This window comes from Pinus tabuliformis, chromosome 1_1 (genome assembly GCF_031772625.1).
Source record: "Pinus tabuliformis cultivar Carrire ecotype Pingquan chromosome 1_1, CPIR1, whole genome shotgun sequence".
Lineage (NCBI taxonomy): Eukaryota > Viridiplantae > Streptophyta > Pinopsida > Pinales > Pinaceae > Pinus > Pinus tabuliformis.
This window is the reverse complement of record NC_142297.1, coordinates 253,854,441-253,866,397: the sequence shown is the minus strand read 5'-3', so window position 1 is coordinate 253,866,397 and position 11,957 is coordinate 253,854,441. Positions and strand designations below refer to the sequence as shown.

The 11,957-nt window shown below is 33.3% G+C and overlaps 1 long non-coding RNA gene across 1 annotated transcript; it reads right to left on the bottom strand.

Annotated features, from left to right (window-relative positions):
• Nucleotides 1-337: 337 nt before the first annotated feature.
• On the bottom strand, nucleotides 338-2,326 carry LOC149212476 (uncharacterized). Its single transcript, XR_016250239.1, has 4 exons — nucleotides 2,031-2,326; nucleotides 1,803-1,865; nucleotides 1,544-1,608; nucleotides 338-685 (listed from the first exon to the last, which is right to left on the bottom strand). It is a non-coding gene; the product is annotated as an uncharacterized LOC149212476 (long non-coding RNA).
• Between the last annotated feature and the right edge of the window lie 9,631 nt (nucleotides 2,327-11,957).

Sequence of the window (11,957 nt, the reverse complement as noted above, 5' to 3'; positions counted from 1 at the left end):
CATGCATAACCATGTCTCACTACAGACCAAGAAGAACTGTACTTAAAAAGTAATTGGCCGAGAGAACACAGTGTTATATTAAATAGACATTTCACTATGTAAACTTTAATATATATATATATATATATATATATATATTATATTATATTGAAAGAAAATTAAATTAAATAACAAACAAAAATAACAAAAAAAAAAAAAAATTACTCATAATGGAGATATAAGTACGTTCAGCCCGGAAGAGGGCCGAACTAACCCTTGAAAAAATAAGACACAGGTTTCCCATGTCACAAAACAATGATATAAGTACGTTCAGCCCGGAAGAGGGCTGAACTAATCCTTGAAAATAAGACAGGTTTCCCATGTCATATAACAGTTATAACGACAATGAAGGCCGAACTAACTCATCTCGAGCGGGCAATCAAGGAAACTGTAACGATATTAATCTGAATTTACAGAATTCAGATTAAAAAAAAAAAAATCAGGGTCGGTAGGTTATGAGCAGAGATCCCTTGAAAAATTTATAACTGATATCCAATGCTCAGAAACCCTACATTCTATCTTACGAAAGAACCTATTATTCAAGCAGGGTTTCCAGCGAAGGATTGTCTTTTTTGTGTGGTATCATTCTTCATCCCAGATTTCTGAGATTAGGGCTCTTTTTCCAACCTTTCTGGACATTACTTCCCTGTGTAACGGATTTGAAAAAACAAAGGCAGACAGTTAGTTTGTGATGGCTGTGAGTGTTCCGATTCATAATAGGAGCACAGATACAGATACAATAAGAGATGCAACACTATCACAAAAGTAAGCAGGTAGGTAGCCTATGGACAACGTGAAAGAAAATGCTCTTTTAACTCTAAGAAAAGTCAAAACAAGCATCGAACTAGCATAGGAAGGAACTGCCAGATGTTACCATGCATAACCATGTCTCACTACATACCAAGAAGAACTGTACTTAAAAAGGAATTGGCCGACAGAACAGTGTTATATTAAATAGACATTTAACTATGTAAACTTTAATATATATATATATATATTATATTGAAAGAAAATTAAATTAAATAACAAACAAAAATAACCCAAAAAAAAAAAAAAAATTACTCATAATGGAGATATAAGTACGTTCAGCCCAGAAGAGGGCCGAACTAACCCTTGAAAATAAGACAGAGGTTTCCCATGTCACATAACAATGATATAAGTACGTTCAGCCCGGAAGAGGGCTGAACTAATCCTTGAAAATAAGACAGGTTTCCCATGTCATATAACAGTTATAACGACAATGAAGGCCGAACTAACTCATCTCGAGCGGGCAATCAAGGAAACTGTAACGATATTAATCTGAATTTACAGAATTCAGATTAAAAAAAAAAAAATCAGGGTCGGTAGGTTATGAGCAGAGATCCCTTGAAAAATTTATAACTGATATCCAATGCTCAGAAACCCTACATTCTATCTTAAGAAGGAACCTATTATTCAAGCAGGGTTTCCAGCGAAGATTCTGAAAGACAACAGAGGCGAAAAAAATATATATTAATCGAGGCACCTGGAATAATAGCAGTCGAAAAACTGTTAACCAACACGATCGTGACCAAGGAATAGCAATCTTACCTGCAACCGAAGGAATTACCAAACTATTAGCTAGGGTTTTTAAGAAATTGAAGCTATTAAATGAGATACGAGAGCAGGAAGAAAAAACCCGAGTAGTTCTGCACAGAAACAGGAAGCGAGGCATTTAGAAAAGTTTAACTCCTGCCAAACTCAGAATGTTTACAAGAAAATTATGTCAGAGGCTATTATATTACCTGCGCCTCCGAAGTTGTTCGGACCAACGTCATGCGCTCTTAAAGGTAGCCATTCCGTGGAAACTTTAGAGTAGACCAGCTCACCAATATAGAAACGATGAGGAAATAATACAGCGTAGAACAAACCCACAGCAGTTCAATGGAATTTACAGTTTGTAATCACCCGTACCCCAAAAAAAAAGGGAATTTAAAAGCAATCAAATGTGAGTAGCAATTGTTAGTCCCTACCTTCTCCAGATAGGCCACATGCCTCCATGCGCTGGCTGTTCCTGAAGCGTAAAGATTGCAGTTGTAACGCCAATTGAATCAGAGATGAGGGGCGAAGTTGCAGAGTTCCGTTCCGGGAGGAGCAGCGACGCAAATGGTTCCGATACAACGCAGCAAGAACGAGGGTAGTTACCCAAAAAGGAACTCCTTACATGTGAACCGTTGATTGAAAACCCTAGGAAGAAGTGATGAGCCCGGATCTGCTGACATCTCAGCCGGTCCTTACATCTGACACCTGTAAGTTGAAAGAATACCCGAAAACTCGTATTTCGAGAGTGTTCGATAGATTTAGTAGAAACTAAACTTTAGAGATTCGTACTTATATAAATTCATCTTAAATACAGATGTAATATGAGTTATGACTCCGGATGAATCCGAGTTTATAGAGTTTATAGGGATTTAATATTTTTATCAAATATTATTTAAATGTTTTGTATAATTATTTATTTATATATTTTTTTAAAATAATTTTGATAAAGATTAATATTATTATATATTATATTTTGTTGTAAAATAAATTTTAAATTTAATAAATTTTTTCACTTATTTAAATTTTTTTTTTAAAATTTGAAAAAAACAAACAAATTTACACATTTCTTATACCATCAGTAATAACATTGCAATCATTAAGTGAAATTCTTATCAACCTACCTATATATTTAAAATTTTATAATATAGTTGTAAAGGTTGCTAATCATGGGTTTGATTTTTTTATTCCCTTAGGATAAATAATTATAATCAACGCCAGGGATTTATCTGGGTTTAGCATCCACTAAATTTACAAGAATATACTCTAAATAGTTTCATTCCATATGTATATATAATTAATGCACATATAACTCTTGTAAAATAAGTAGCAACACGCTTATTATACTTATAAATAATTAAGCGGTGCATTTGTAAATCCTCTTTGTTGCTTCGAACAAATATCACGGCAAGATTTAGCATTTCAAAAAACCTCGAGTGAGGTGAAGAAGTCTTTTGAAGACTCCAAGAGTCATCAAAATAATATAATATTAAAACGCATGAAGGTGTGAATAGACGTGTGGTTGGTTGTTGGGCGGCGGGCAGGGAAGAGACGCATGCGAATGGAAAGGGTAGGTAGTCGTGACTGGTGGGAGTATGTAGCAGGTAATTGTTGTAGGGCAGTGTTTAACCAATTTGTTATAAGGCATTAAATGTTTGGGAAAATGTACACAGCTTAGCCCAATAACACACGAAAGCTTAAATATTATTTAATACTGAAACTTCCCGCTTCCGTATTATCGCGTTAACCAGAATGCATATCCTAAGTATTTAATTGTAGTAGTAAGATGAGAGTAGCAGGAAGTACGGACGTTTGTACAAATATTTATACTAAAAGCGCTGCAGCTCATAAAGCCAAGAACATTCATAAAGTTAACAAAATTCACTCTCCCTTGCGACCGTTGAAGAGCAGGGAATACATGGTCAAAATATACCTACATATATTGTCATGATTTTGTGGATGTGTGAAAATATTTAAGTTAAATTACATTTCATAAAATTTTATTATTATAATTTTCCAAAATAAAATAAATAAAGATTTTTTATTAATAATATTTTAATTAAAATATTTTTTAATAATAATAATTTTATTTTACTTATTAATTTAATTTTAATTATAATAATTAATTTTTATTAATACTAATACTAGTGTGTTTTATGGACTTCAAGTAAGTAATCGATTAATTGGGATTCTTTAATATTTTATTTCTATATTAAAGAAGAAGAGAAAAAATGTTCCTAGATCATTATAGTTTTGCTAACTTAATATGTCAAGAAGGTTGGTAGTTTGGTAAATGATTTGGAAAGAGTGAGGCAATTCAAGAGGAAGTGTTTTTCATCTTCAACCCTCTTAATCTTGTGAAGGTGACAAATTCTTTCATCCCAAGATGTTTCATTCTTTTGGGAATAGACCAATCTCTAATTTCAGTTTGAAGTGCATGTGAATGAGTTCTTCTCTTCGCAATGTTCATTTTCTTCTTAGTACAGGTCAAGAAAGAGATAATTATGGTTAGCAAGAGTGGAGTTGATCACCTCCTTATGATATGTTATCTTCGTTTTCCCCTCTAGCTCCTTATCATCCCACAAACCTATCCTTAAATTTGGAAGTAATAGTATTTTATTATTATCCTTCTCCTCCAAGATGATCTCAATTTTTATCTCCCAATGGTCAAGCCAAGATTGGGCATCCTAATGTCATCCCCGCTTCAGCCAGAGGTAGGGGTTTTGGCTAGAGTTAGAAGCAATTTTTGGGAACCTCTTGACTTGCATGTTGTAAAGCTTCTTCTTATACATTAAGTGCCTAAGCATAGCCATTGTTGTCAATGACAGGGATGCTAGCTTCAATCAAGAGGATAGGATAGGGGATATTCCCTTTAATCTTGAAGTTGCAGGTTATAAATTACTTTTGGACCAACTTGATCTTCCTCCACAATTCTCTATATATACTACAACCCCAAACCTCACAGCCATATAAAATAATAGGGGTGACAAGAGTCTCAAAGAGGAACATTTTTTTACTCCAAATCCAATGATTAGTCAACTTACAATTGTTTTCCAACTCATAATAAACTTTCCAACCTCCAATAATCCTCTTCTCAATGATAAAATTCGAGTTGATTCGATGATGAATGTCAATACCTAAATATTTGTAAGAATAAACCTTCTCCAAGTAATTGCTATCATAGATGAAATTATCATTGTTAATCTTTCTGGATTTAATTATCATGACTTTAGTCTTTTTGGTATTAACAATCATATGCATATTATAGCAAGAATCATGGAGGATTTTAAGCTACGTGTCAAGATCAAATGGCTTATGGCTAGAAGAACAACATTGTCAACATAAAGGAGAAGAGTGATGATCATACTAGCGAGCATGGGGCCATCACATCCTGTAGCTTCCAAATACACTTCTAACTTTTCGATGTAAAAGCTAAAAAGGGTAGGGGAAAGGGGACACCCTTTCTTAACGCCGAGATCACATTTAATTTCTTTAGACCATCCCTTAGTGGTCTTAAGCTTGACGACAATGCTCTCATATAACCAAAATACAACAACCCTCAACTCAAGAGGAATCATTATCTTGTCGAATCTTTGCCATAACTTATCCCAAGGAATTGTATCAAAATCTTTTCTAAAGTCACTAAAACAACAAAAGAAACCAATTTTACTATTGCGACATTCTTAGGCAATGATCCTAAGAATGACAGGATGGTCAATAGTTGAGTGATGTCTCCTAAATCGAGCTTGCCCTTTAGATCTTTTATCATGGTTTTCAAGCCAGAGACTAGTCTTCTTTTTGAAAATGAGCCCATACAACTTGGCTAAAATGTCGCTAATCATAATATTCCTATAGTTAGAGGGATTGTTTCTATCCTCAAATAGGCACAACAAGGTTTTGCGTCAAAGGCTTAGGTTAGTCGTGTTTTACTACCAAATTGAGAAGTTTATGAATATGAGGGATGAGGATAGACCTTCCCATTTTGAAATGTGCATCTTGGTAGCCTTCAATATCCCTGGCTTTCCCATTAGTGAGTTTCGCAATCTCAAACTTGACATCTTCCAAAGAAAAGATATCCTCCTCTATATGAGTGTTTACGATGTTTCCCATGGTGTTCGAGTAGTCATAAATATTCTTAAGATAAATATCTCAGTTCTTTAAGGGGGTTGAATTATTTTCTTTTTTTTTTATGAAAAAGTATATTCCTCCAAAACTTTCTAGGATCAACTTTAGAAAGGTGAAGAAGGCACTCTTGCCTCTTATTAATATAGAACCTTTTCTTCCTTTTGATAAGAGCTTTGTACACACTTATTTTTTCAAGCTTTATAGTTTCATTAGGAGCATCTCTAATCGCTTTCCTATAATTTTTACAATCATTATCATACCAAGAGTTGAAAGTTCTATTATTGTTTTTATACAACACCTCAATAGAGAATTTTTTAATGCTAGTGGAAAGGGTTGTAGTAAAATTTTAGCAGATGTGATCAATGTTATCATTATACATTAATAAACCTAAATCCCTCTTTAAATCCTGTAAAACGAGATCCACTTGACTTTTGTGAAAATGAATGTGTGATTGAGCCTCACAATTATTTTTCAAAATTTAAGGTTAAGGATAAAGGTATATGGTCAGAGTCACACTCAGGGTCATTTAGGAGATCAAAATTTACAATATCGTCGAGAACATGGATATCAGATAGTACATAATCCACAACACTACTGCCTAACCCATGAATACAAAGTCATTTGGCCAATTACTAATTCCATTACAAATTATCAGGTCTTGAGAACTACAAAGCTTTATAATCTCGATACTAAATAGGTTCTTGGTTGTATCTTCAGAATTTCTTTTCAATTTATTCACTAAGTCACAATCCTCATCGAGCCAAAGGGGGCTAGGGTTAGAGTCAATAATTAGGAGAGTAGCTTGGTTAATAGTGGTTCTAGCATTGAAGTCCCCAAGCAAAAGGATATTGTAGAATTTCCCACTATAGATCAATAAATAATGCAATGTACTAAAGCAAAATACTTGATCTACTTCTACAAACAAACTTGCGGAAGCTTAATCGATTTTGAGCAAGATCAAATAAAGCACATATAACAGAGAATGAGAAAGCAATCACACATGAACACAGAAGAATACTATGGGGAAAGCCTCAACTAAAAACCCCGATCTCTGTATTATCATACAAGTGGAAATATGTCTGGATTACACAAAGCTTTAGCTCACAAGCTATCCAGCTCTCGGTACAATCCTGCAATGCTGCTCATAGACTGAATAGACACAACATGTGCCTTCCCTCAACCCTCCAAGCCTCCTATTTCCTTGCACAGATTATCCTGGGTCCTCTGGCTGCCACCTGTGTGAATTAACCTCTCACACAACTCACCAAGCTTAGAAATAACTGCGCAGTCCTGAAGGAGATTATTCCTTCTGCATGGATGAGTTTCCTATATAGGAAAAATCCTCCAACTGATAGTACATTGTCCCTTCCTCTGATCTCAACTGGGTCTCTGACTGAACTGACATGCACGAGTTATTTATGAGAGAATATTCAAATATCTAAAGTACACTAGTTGCATGCATGCATGCATTGACTAACTGAACTCACAATCAATTCCACAAACTGTTGGAACTAGTCTAACTGGACTTAACTCAGTTAACTGAGCTAACTAATTACAACTCAAAATATAATTCATCCTGATCTCCTTAATCAAGGGATAACTTCTTCAATCAAAGGGGAAATTGTTGCATGTCTTCACATAGACTTCATGTTTGATTTTCTACATTTAATTAACTCAAGATGAATAAATTAATTATTTTTCAAACAGCTGCTAAGATCAAATTCGAATTTTAATTCTCAATTTTAATTCAGGGACTAACTAAAATTGGAATGTATCCCAAAATGCTATTTATAACAATGTTATTTTTAGCATTTCTATTTTATCATTCCTTGTTGCTATTTCCAACACTGGTACCTGAGATGCTATTTATAGAATTTCTATTTTTAGCATTTCTTATTGCTATTTTCAACATATATTACCTTCTTTCCTTAGACTATGGATATCATGTTCTTAAGTATTGAATTGTAAATTCTTATCCAGATTGTTTTTCTTATCCACATTGTTTTTCTTATAGGAGGTAGAGTTGATAGGGGAAAAATAAAAATAAAAATGTGAGAAAAATCCTATTGGTGTTAGAGCTAGAAATTTTGATCCACATGCGCTGATTATGGGGGGGCGATCTTATGAAGCTAAATGTGAGAAGAAATATTATTTTTTATATAACAAGTTATACCACTGAAACTTCTATTCAAGGATTTCCTATTCCAAGTTGACCAAAGAATGAATATTATAGTATTACTTATGCACTTACATTTTAACCATTTAATTTTCAATTTATAAATATTTAAATTTTATTAATGGTTTTTTTACAAGTAAATTTGTGTTTTTGGTCCTAATTTCAGCGACCAACTTAAAACAATCATACCTTTTCATCCAGGAGGATTTTTTCCAAGAGTGGAATATTGTTGGAAAGGTCTCAAAGAGGGCCATCTAACCATATTATCTATAAATTCATTTGGGAATCATAAAGTTTACAAAAAAAAATAAAATTTAGACCACTTTGACTTCATTTGACAAGGACATGCAAGAGAACGAGCTATCATATTGCTTCCTTTGATTCATGAATGGCATTGTTTCTCCTTTACAATTCCCCTTTCACATCAATAACACTAGTTGTCATCAATGAAAACACTATATATAACAAATGGAAGATGACAATGAAAGAAGAGGTGTATTCCTTCAAGAAAAACAAAACTTGGGACCTAATATAACTTCCTAAAAAGAGAAAGATTGTTGGGTGTAAGTGGGTCTACAAGTTGAAGTGGTGCAGGCCTAGATCTTTAATTTAAAAGGATATACATACCTAGACAAATTTGGATCAAACCCCTAAATACAACACAAAAACACACACAATCAAGACTTCTTAATACAAGCCAAGGAGGTAAGGGATTTCTTTAAAAAAAACCACCAAGTTCAAAACTATATATTACAACCAAACACCCGAAGGTATATAGTCCCAACCTATGTGGTGTTTGTTAGTATGAAAATTATTAGTGTGTGTACTAAAAATGCTTCACTTAAGTCATTGGTGACTAGTGACCCTAACAACAGAATGTGGCCGCTTTTATGCTTTAGATCTCCAAGAAAAATGATAAAACCCTGCAATAAAATATCTGACTCAAGCCCAATACATATAGCAATAGTAAAGAAACATGCAATAACGCAATAGAAGACTTTAAATGAATTATAATTTTATTAAAACACTTGGTGAAGAAGATTTACAACATGGGTTTGTAGATCCCCCTCTTCTCCCCCTCCATGGGTGGGCCTTTTTAATGTCCTTGTGCTTTAACGATCTTGTTCTTCTCTCTCAAATATGCAGAAAACCCAACAACAATATTGAACTCAAGTGGGAGCTCAAATGTTGTAATATGATAATGATGACAACGATAATGATCATGGTAAAGAATGAATGAAAAACCCTTTTATTTATAATAAAATATTGATCTAAATTAGGAATTTGAAAATTATAAAATATTATTGACCAAATCAAAATCTAGCCGTTAGTAATACTTTATTATACTTTTTGGAGAGGGAAAATATATTCAAAATGGTCAAATATCTTTATTTAGAAAATGGTTGGCTTGGTTAACAAACAAAATGATTTATTAATCACTTTGTGAGAATTAAGAAAAGTTTGAATTTGAAATAATTATTAGATAATGGTTTAACAGTTATTCCAAAAAATAAAAAATAAGGAATAATAAATAAATAGTGACTTATTTAATTATTCCAAGATGATTTAGTCAAATGTGACAAGAAATAATTATCAAATAATGACTTAATAATTATTCCTAGAGAATGTTAAATAAATATTAATCTATTTAAATATTCTTTTTGAGTTTCTTTAATTTTAATGAGAAATAATTTAGGAAAAATGGTTTGCTAAATTATTCCATGGTCAAAGTGAATTTATTATGGTAAAAAGTATCCTACACGGTGTATTTTGATCCACCTAATAAGAATTGGCTAGGTGATCATTTTTGAGTGATAACAATGTTATATATGTGTGTGGGGGGGGGGAATTATAATACAAGAGCCAAGGAGAAGGGAAATATGTTACAAAACTACTAATTCAAGACTTATAATATTATAATGCACACGACTAACCAACCTTAGCACTAACGCTTTCAGAAGTGGGATGTATGACTGAGGTCGTGACCAAGTTCTCAACCCTTGGCAATTTTGGACCCTCGCAATTTCTTTTAGTGTACTATTGGCTTGCCTTGGAAATTTCTGGGAGATGGATGCTAGGACGGGATTCCCTTCTGTCAATTGTTGAACTTACTTTCTATCAAATGCATGCCATACCTCCTTTTAGATCAGACTTAACACTCAAGATATAATGGTAAAGGGTTTGTACAACCACCAAACTAAATCCTGACACCCTCGTGAATTTGCACTCAATCCCTTATAAAAATTCTCAGGGAAATAATTCCCCGGAAGGGAATTTTCCCATCAACTACAATTCTATCCCACTTCAAAAAATATGTCCTCACCTTTAGCTTTGACCTTCGAGATGGGAAACAACTATGGCATTTAATGGCTTTCTCTTCCATTACTTTCCATTGAAATGTCTAACCCGGCCGAAATGAAATAAACTCATGTGGAAAACTCCTTGGGAATTTGTTCCAAGATGGAATCTTGTGACAAAGATTCTAGTTCTTTCATAGAATTCTCATCAAATAACAAACTTCTGCAACTCTAACAAAACAAAAAAATTCAGCCCCTTCTGCTTATACTTTGTCCTCAACCCTCCTTTTCCCTCTATTTTGAAATGGAATTACTCTATTATGTAGGATCCACACATCGAGTTTATATAGGGTTTTAACACATTTTTGTAGAGAACCCCTATGACTCCACTTGAATGTATCCAACCAAAAAAGGTAAAACAAGTTACTCGTAACAAATTTAAAATGCACTACAGAGGAATCACAAAAGTAACATGGAGTTCTCTACAATATTTCCTATTGAAATCCTTCCCGCTACGCTCTCTCTTACCAAAATATAAAGAACATAAATTCAAAACACAATGTTATACACACACATGGGATCATGTGATATCCATATAGATATATTATATGAACTTTTAATATACTTTAAATCCACTTCCATTACTTCAATACAACAAATAAATACATCAAGCCTACTCAACTAGATCTAAGAAAAAAAGATCAAATGAACCCAATTTTAAGCTCAAAACTAACTTTGAGCATCTCCTAACAATATGTCTATTTTAATATATTACATGACAGTCGATATTAGTATATATCATAACAATATTGTTAATCTATACTCAACAAAATCCTCACTTTGAGTAATCAGCTCCTCTAGTAAATGTCTTTGACCCTCACAGTCATTCAAGTTTAACTAATGCTCCTACATCATACTCCCAAGGAAAAATTTATTCATGATCTCCTGATCATGAGTCTTTTTTTGTTGAAGTCCTTCTGGATCTTCTTTGGATCCTACAACTTATGCTGTAGCTTACTACTTATTATATTCTCATGTTGTTGCTTTGTAGCTACCTACAACCACCTAGGATCCCAAACCTGATTTTGTCTCTATGCAGTCTCTTTGCTCCAACTTTCATTTATAATCATCTACCCATAGATGCAATGATCATTATTTCTCATCCACTTGGGAGTCCTTGTCTTTAATCTCTCTCCTCTCACTTTTGCTTGTTGTTGGTTGTTGCCTCTTTGACTTGGACACAATACTTCTTGGCAAAACATTTGAAACTTACATAAATGGTTTCTTAAGGCTTTAAAATATTTAAAACCCCACTCTATGCATCCTCTGTCAACTTCTTGGTCCTATGCTTCTATCAATTAATTCGTTGTCTCCCAGATTCTTTTTTTAGTTTATTAGGTACAACAATCCATAGTTCTTTAACTTGCTAACTTGTAAAAGTTACAATATATAATTTCTTTGTTTCTTCCATTATTTGTATGTTCAATGTTCCAAGTGAAATTCTCTTATCCTTGAAGACACTTATCCCCTCACTTGGTATGAACATATAAAGCCAATTCTTTATATACTGCCCTTTTATTGTAGGAATTCTCTTGAACCTTTGAAACTTGCTAATATATCATTATATTTAGGTTGTCTCCAATTGTGTAGAAATTCTCACTGTAGATCACCTGATAATGCAATATACTAAAGCAAAATACTTGATATACTTCTACAAACAAACTTGCGGAAGCTTAATCGATTTTGAGCAAGATCAAATAGAG